The sequence below is a fragment of the Malaya genurostris genome, chromosome 2 (genome assembly GCF_030247185.1).
Source record: "Malaya genurostris strain Urasoe2022 chromosome 2, Malgen_1.1, whole genome shotgun sequence".
Lineage (NCBI taxonomy): Eukaryota > Metazoa > Arthropoda > Insecta > Diptera > Culicidae > Malaya > Malaya genurostris.
This window is the reverse complement of record NC_080571.1, coordinates 56096847-56105726: the sequence shown is the minus strand read 5'-3', so window position 1 is coordinate 56105726 and position 8880 is coordinate 56096847.

Sequence of the window (8880 nt, the reverse complement as noted above, 5' to 3'; positions counted from 1 at the left end):
AACCGAAGGAAGCGGCCATAGATATTTAACAACGCCATCTGGAAGACTCATGCAATATTCAATTCGCCGACCACTGCCGATCGCCAGCTGAAAGCTGAATTTTTGAAAATCCGAGACGCCAAATTCTAATGGTACTATTCTAGTGTTAAGTTAGTCGATAATTAAGATTAGAAAATATTCTTGGCATCTTAGAGCTTAAGCAGTATGCCTAAAAATATATTATATTATTGAATAAAAAAAAAGCAGCGCCTCTACATTTATTAAAATAGACTTGTTTGGTAGAATATTGGAAAATTTTCTTATTTTTCATTATACCACACGGTATGAGTAAAATACACATTACGCATAGTAAAATAATGCCTGTCTACGAAAATTTCAGATTACTTACTTATTAGGTGAGAAATACACGGATAAAAATCTATAGGCGGAACCATGATTAAAACTCATGAAATCATGAATCATGTCTATTATGAATAATAAGTCATGATTTCATGAATAAAAATCATAGTACCGCAATAGATATTTACCCGTGTACATTTTTAACAACTTTTTACCTTTTTATTTATGACTTCTGGTCAGTCAGTAATTTATTACTTTTTTCGGTTTTTAACGATATCAAACTAACTAGAGATTATGATAGGAGAAAGAATATGAAATTATAGAGCCATAGTACTCAAGGAAGAGCAAGGATGAGAAGATAAAGTGCGGAAAAGTGAGACATGACAAGGGTCATTTAAGGGGGGCAGCCCGTTTGGCATAAGGTCATTTGGCATTATACCTTTTGGCATAACGCCGTTTGGCATAATGGTTATTTGACACAATGCCATTTGTCATAATAATGATTCGATTTGCAATATTTTAATCTAATGTAAATTTTCGTTTGTTTTTTCCATCGAGCGATGTTTTGCAAGGAAAACTCGAACGAAATATGTGAATTTTATATTGGGTCCGAATATTTCGATAAGAGAGGGGGGGGGGGGTAATTTCAGTAAATAAAAACAATTTTCATTAAGCAGCATGTTCATCTATTATGCCAAATAACTATTATACCAAACGGCGTTATGCCAAACGACTTTATGCCAAATGTGGTAGCCCCCATTTAAGTAAGCAGAAGGCTTCTCTTATCTAAACTTTTTACCTTCTACCGGAGGAATCGAACTTAGGCATCTTAGCGATACGAATCTTCCGAGTCTCTGATATGTCAGAAAGTAAAGACAAAGGTCGTTTGCCATTTACTATCCGAACCGGTGAAAAGTAAAGTTACGAGAAGTTGTCACATTCTGCCCACGACGGTTTCTCATACAATGTGTTTCATTGTATAGATATTATTCGTGAGATAAACTGTTCACCGAAGGCGGCTCTCAATTTAGTTATTGTTTCGCATGTCATATGGGATGTGGCACCGTCTTGTTGAAACCACATGTCAGACATGTCCAATTCTTCCATTTCGGGAAAAAATCGTAAATCATCACACGGTAGCGATCGCCATTCACAGACAGTAATGTTCCGTCCATCGTCGCCCTTGAAAAAGTACGGCCTGATGCTGCCACCGGTCCTTAATCCACACCAAACAGTGAGTTTTTTTCTGGGATGCATTTGTAGCTCTTGCAATGCTTCTGGCTGGTTTTCACTCCAGATGCGGCAATTTTGTTTGTTTTTTTTTTTTCATAAATACGTTTATATCTTAAGGCAGTTTACATAAGTTTTTCTTCGCCGTAGCATCACTTTTACATAATATTCTTATCCTAATTTAATTCTAACATAGTCACAACGTTTTGCATTTATTAAAACATATTCTCTTATTACTTAAATATCATCTTAGGTAACTCGTCATTAATTATGAAATCTACTTGGAAATATTATTTGAACCAAACGATTAACTTCTATAAATTATAAAATAAGCTGTTATTTTCAGACATTTTGTTAATAATTTCATAAACTGTTTCGAGTTTGTTTGTATCATTACATTATTTTTATTCTAATTTAGCTATTGGTTGAACTCATGGACGCAGCTGGGATCAGAACTAAGTCTTGAAAGGGGCCTTTATTAAATTGAAACTCCAGTTTTCTTTATGAAATGATAAATAAGTTTCATGTATGAAAGGTCACGACAAGCAAGAATGTCTCGAACTGGGATATTGGATAGTCTACCTTGGGTACGCAAAGAATTTATTAGTTGAGATCTGACATCACGATACTCCACGCATGTCCAAACGACATGATCAATATCTCGATAACCTTCGCCACAAGCACAATGATTAGTCTCGGAGAGCCCAATTCGAAGGAGATGTGCATCTAACGTGTAGTGATTGGACATGAGTCTGGACATCACACGAATGAAATCTCTACTCACATCCAGTCCCCTGAACCATGCCTTTGTCGATATTTTCGGAATAATTGAGTGCATCCACCGACCCAGATCATCTTTATCCCAAGAAGCTTGCCAGCTGGCAAGTGTTCTTTGGCGAGACGAGCTATAGAATTCGTTGAAAGCAATTGGTCTCTCATAAATTTCACCCTCAATAGCACCACGTTTGGCTAAAATATCGGCTCTTTCATTGCCAGGAATGGAGCAATGAGCCGGGACCCAGACTATAGTGATTAGATAATTATTGTTCAATATGTCGTTCAGGCACTGTTTTTTTTTGCCCAGGAAAAACGGTTCATTTTTGCCAGCAGCGTTTGAGCGAATGGCTTCAATTGCACTCAGACTATCTGTGAAGAGGAAATAATGGTTTGGAATTAATGTGACGATTACACTCAAACTATAATGAACTGCTGCTAGCTCTGCTATATAAACAGATGCAGGTTCTTGAAGCCTAAATGAGGCCGAAACATTATTGTTGAACATACCAAACCCTGTCGCTTCTTCAATTCGCGATCCGTCCGTGTAAAACATTTTCTCAGAGTCAATATGCCTGAACTTACTTGAAAATATTTTTGGGATTTCCGTCGAACGTAGATGATCCGGGATTCCACGCACTTCGCGCTGCATGGATGTATCGAAAAATAAAGTTGAGTCAGGGACATTTAGGATGCTGACACGGATAGGAATATATCTTGAAGGGTTGATTTCCTGTGACATATGGTTAAAATATACTGTCATGAATTTTGTTTGAGATCGAAGCTCGACTAGTCGTTCGAAATTATTAATTACCATGGGATTCAGCACCTCACATCTTATTAGCAGGCGTGATGAAAGCTCCCAAAATCGATCTTTTAATGGAAGAACTCCCGCCAGAACTTCAAGACTCATTGTATGTGTCGAATGCATGCACCCTAAAGCAATTCGCAAACAACGATACTGAATTCGCTCCAGTTTGATAATATGAGAGTTTGCAGCGGAACGAAAGCAAACGCATCCATATTCCATCACTGAAAGTATCGTTGTCTGATACAATTTTATTAGATCTTCCGGATGAGCACCCCACCAAGATCCGGTTATTGTTCGAAGAAAATTTACTCTTTGTTGGCATTTTGTTATCAGAAACCTAATGTGTCCTCCCCACGTGCATTTGGAATCGAACCACACCCCGAGGTATTTAAAAGTTAAAACCTGTTGGATCATTCTTCCCATCATATGGAGCTGAAGCTGCGCGGGATCATGCTTTCTTGAAAAGACGACTAACTCTGTTTTCTCCGCAGACAATTCGATACCAAGATGAACAGCCCAATCGGACAAGTTATCTAAGGTATCTTGCAATGGTTTATGCAGATCAATAGCTTTGGGTCCAGTAACTGAAACCACGCCATCATCTGCCAATTGTCTTAGTGTACATGGGGTTACTAGACAGCTGTCAATGTCATTTACGTAAAAATTATAGAGGAGCGGACTGAGGCATGAGCCTTGCGGGAGACCCATGTAACTATTTCTGAGTGTTGCCAAATCGCCATGTGAAAAATGCATGTGTTTCTCTGACAAAAGGTTGTGCAAATAATTATTTATAACCGCTGGGAGTCCATTTTGGTGAAGCTTGTCTGAAAGAACATCAATGGAAACTGAATCAAATGCTCCTTTAATGTCTAAAAATACAGATGCCATTTGTTGCTTTTGAGCGAAGGCAATTTGGATGTCAGACGAAAGTAATGCAAGGCAATCATTCGTCCCTTTATTTCTACGGAAGCCAAACTGAGTATCTGACAACAAACCGTTCGTCTCGACCCAAGTGTCGAGACGTCGTAGAATAATTTTTTCGAACAATTTTCTGATGCAGGACAACATCGCAATGGGTCTATATGAGTTGTGATTGGAAGCTGGTTTCCCCGGCTTTTGAATGGCGATAACTTTCACTTGTCTCCATTCAGGTGGAACAATATTTTGCTCAAGAAACTTGTTGAACAATTCCAACAAACGTCTTTTTGCGAGGTTGGGCAGATTCTTCACCAAGTTGAATTTAATTCTGTCCAACCCTGGAGCGTTATTGTTACAAGACAAGAGTGCTATAGAAAATTCCATCATTGAAAATGGGTTATTAATAAAACCATTATTTGGAGGAGATTCCCGTATAATGCTCTGCGTAGGAACAGAATCTGGGCAAACTTTCCTAGCAATGTCAAATATCCATCGGTTCGAGTATTCATCACTCTCATTGCCCACGTTACGATTCCTCATTCGTCTGGCCGTGTTCCAAAGAGTGCTCATTGAGGTATCTCTTGACAAACCTTCGACAAAATGTCTCCAATAGCTACATTTTTTGGCTCGAAGTATGCTCTTGTACTTGGTTTCTAAAACCATAAGTTTTTCAAAATTCTGAGGAGTTCCTCCTCCCCGTTTTAGAAACGTCTTGCAAGCATTTTGTTTTGCGAGTTTAGCCTCTGAGCACTCTTTGTCCCACCAGGGGTTGGGAGGCCTTCTGTTAGTCGTTGGCCCAGGAAAGCGTTTAGTTTGGGATTGTTCTGCTGCCTCCAGAATCGAACAAATGAGGAAGTCATATTCTTCAAGTGGAGGGAGCTCTTCCATTGAATTCAAAATACTAGAGATACTACTTTGGTATTTAATCCAGTCGATATTTTTTGTCAAATCATATGGAATACTAGCGGAAGTAGCAATGCAATTGCTACTGCTAATTGAGATGATGATTGGTAAATGATCGCTACCGTGTAAATCAGGCAGTATTTTCCAGGTGCAATCTAGTCGAATTGATGTTGAGCAAAGAGATAGATCTAATGCACTTGGGCGTGCCGGAGGTCTTGGGATCCGTGTCATGCTACCCATATTTAATACCGTCATGCTAAAATTGTCACAAATGTTTTGTATTAAAGATGATCTGCTATCATTGTAAACGGAACCCCACATAATACCGTGCGAATTTAAATCCCCCAGAATCAATCGTGGTGCAGGAAGGGCTTCAACCATTTCATTAAGCTGTTGCTGTCCAACTTGTGCTTTTGGAGGAATATAAACCGAAGCTATGCAAATATCTTTGCCTTTAATGTTTATTTGGCAAGCAACAACTTCTATACTAGAAGTTGAAGGGATGTTTAATCTATAATTGGAACAGCATTTCTTAATTCCCAAAAGCACTCCACCAAACGGAGAGTCTCTATCGAGACGTATAATGTTAAAATCATTAAAATTTAAAGCTATGTTTGAAGTAAGCCATGTTTCGCATAAAGCAAATACATCACATTTTTGACTATGCAATAATATTTTAAATGAATCAAGTTTTGGCATGATGCTTCGACAATTCCACTGCAGGACAGTGATTGTATCATTTGCGACGGGTGATAAATTATCCATCAAAAGATACAAAACCTGAGACAATTGGCCATTGAGCTGATAACTGCTTCAAAAAGGTTCTAGCTATTGGAAGGAATGCCATTATGAGGGTCTTTAAGGGTTCAGATATATTGAATGCTGAGAAAATCCATTCAACAATTTCCGAAAACTTCAGTAATCCTGTTGGTGGCTGTGAAATGGAGCCCACTGGATTATTATCTTTTTCTGTACTAGATCCTGGATTGGTTTGTGAATTTGACAAACCAGGAGGCACAGTCTTTGGTTTTGACTTTTTTTGTTTAACACGGGGATCTTTTTTTGAAGATGAAATTTTAGGTGTCTTTTTTGGTAATTTGGAGGAAGACTTCTTTCTCTTAACTGACCCTTGGGTAGTGATAAACGAATTACCTTCACTATTTTCGTCAGAGTCAGAGTCCTCTGGTTCCTCTAGATTTGAAAACCCGTTTTCGGTTTCCAAAGGGGGGACATCAATGACCGTTTTAAGCATTTCTGCATATGTGCGCTTAGACCGTGCTTTTAAAGAAAGCTTAATTTTGTCTTTGTGCACTTTAAATGCAGTGCATACTGAAATATCATCATGAGGACTATTCCCACAATAAATACATTTTTCAATTTCCTTGTTGCAATCATTATCTTTATGAGGCCCTTCACACTTAATACATTTTGGTTTATTACTACAGTAAGTAGCTGTGTGGCCAAATTTTTTGCAGTTCGTACAATTCATTACATTTGGAACAAAAAGCCGAACAGGGAGGCGAATTTTATCGACATAGACATGGGACGGCAACGCAGACCCGGCAAATGTCACTCGAAACGAGTCTGATGGGCGATAAACTTTTTTTTCCTCTTCATGAACTACTGAGTACAGTTGTTTGCACTCCAGTATTTTCACACCCTCAAGCATAGAGTTCTTGAAACGACCAACACCATGCTTGAGTAAATCATCTACCGAAAGACTCGCTTCGGTAACAACACCGTCAATTTCGACATCTTTGGAGGGTATGTAAACTTTATACTCTTTATTGAAATGTTCCGAAGAGACAATATCATTCGCGTGTTTCAAATTATTTACCACAACACGAATTTTATCGTTATTTACTTTTATGATCTCTTTGATTGAAGAGTATCGTGATGTCAAACCTTTATTAATTTGAAAAATGTTTAATGGCTTTGATATACGTCTAAAAAAGACTATCCAAGGCCCAGAAGAGCTCTCCTGATATTTTTTCGTTCGTGGGGGTATCGGATTCATGCTAGGATTTACGTCCATGGATTCATCCATTACATTAAAATTTTTAACTAAACTTTAAAATAAAATTTGAAACCAACACTACACAGTACTCAATCAAAAGGAAAAGAAAAAACTTCTACCTTGAAATTGTTGTCTATCTCCGTTGCACTGCCGTGTAGATCCTCGTTGCTCTAGATGTTCTTGTTGGATGTATCTGGACGTTGATACAATGCTGAAGCTCACTGTAGCGATAGAATATGATGTGATGCTACTGCTACCTGACATCCAGCACCACTCGAATTCCGATTTGCTTTCGTCTTCGCCAGCTGTAACCAGCGCAGGTCACCGGTGTATACCTGCGTGATGTATGGCAGTGGAAAGACCGAGTTGTCTTGTCTCCTTCTTCCTAGTGCTCCGCACCGATATGCTTCTGCACCGAAGTGCCTTCGCACCGGTGTGCCTTTGCACTCTCCTGCTTCTATGTGCCTTTGCACTCTTCCTCTTCGATGTGCCTTTGCACTCTCCTGCTCAGCACTTGTGGCTGTATATTGCGGCCTGGGTAGAGTTTGGGAAACGCCCTTTGTTGTTTCCTTCACCAGCTTGGCCCAGCACAAGGGTCTCTTATGCAGAACGACTATACGTTTTAACGGCTGCTGCCAACAGGTCTCTACCTGTAGTTCAACCGTTGTCGTAATTAACGCGTGTAAACCAACCAGCGTTATTAAACTGTACGCTTCTATACACAACCTTCTCGGCTATTACTGAATGAATTTTGTTTGTTGAAGTATCCTTCGTCGCTGAACAAAATTTTTCGTTAAAAAAGTGGATTTTGCCCCAACTTTGCCAACTTGATTAAATTATAGACCAAACGAGGATTCACGATTAGATTATAGGCCAAACTGAACAAGTGTGATAATGACAGCAAAAGACACGATTCACGCAGAGTCTGTTAAAACACAGTGTTGCAAAACGATAGTAGCATAAAAACTCACCCTTTATTAGACATTTTATTTAGATTTAAGGCCATCGTCCAGGTACCTTGCGTGCGGGTGGTTTTATTAAATTTTCGATGGAAATTTTGAAAAATTTGCCAAAACCAAAACCATACAGACTTTTGAAAAGCTTTTATCGATCTGCAGGGCAAAAATGGCTGAAAAATTAGGAGGATTTTCCGAGTCTTATCAAAAATAGCTCTGAAAAATGAGTGTTTCACAATTATCTGAAAAAATAATGCAATGATATCAATTTTTTTTTTCAAATAAACCTTATGATGGCTACGAAGATTACATTCGGACACATTTTTGGGAAACCTTTTCACGTTTTTCATAGAAAATCAACGAATTTCAAAAATTTCAAGGGGACGGGTATAGCGTGATGGGTTAGTCGATGCCTTTTACGCAGCCCACCTGGGTTCGATCCCCAACCCCGCACATAGGGTCAGAAAGCTTTTCTGGCCCGAAGAGGTGAATGACCTTAAGGTTAAAACCTCTATAATCGAAAACAAAAAAAAAATCAACGAAATCAGATATATGAAATTCGTTGATTTTCCATGAAAAGCGTAAAAAGGTTTTCCAAAAATGTGTCCGAACGTGATCCTTGTAGCCAGCATAAGGTATATTTGAAAAAAGAATTTCATACCATCGAATTATTTTTTCGAATTATTGTGAAAGATCACAAAAAAACTCATTTTTCAGAGCTATTTTTGATAAGACTCGGAAAACCCGCCGAATTTTTTTTCACTTATTTTTGCCCTGCAGATCGATAAAAGCTTTTCAAAAGTCTGTATGTTTTTGGTTTTGGAAAATTTTTCAAAATTTTCATCGAAAATTGATTAAAACTACCCGCGCGCATGGTACTTGGACGATGGCCTTAAGTTTGTAAAAATCTCACCCATCTCTAGGTAATCGAT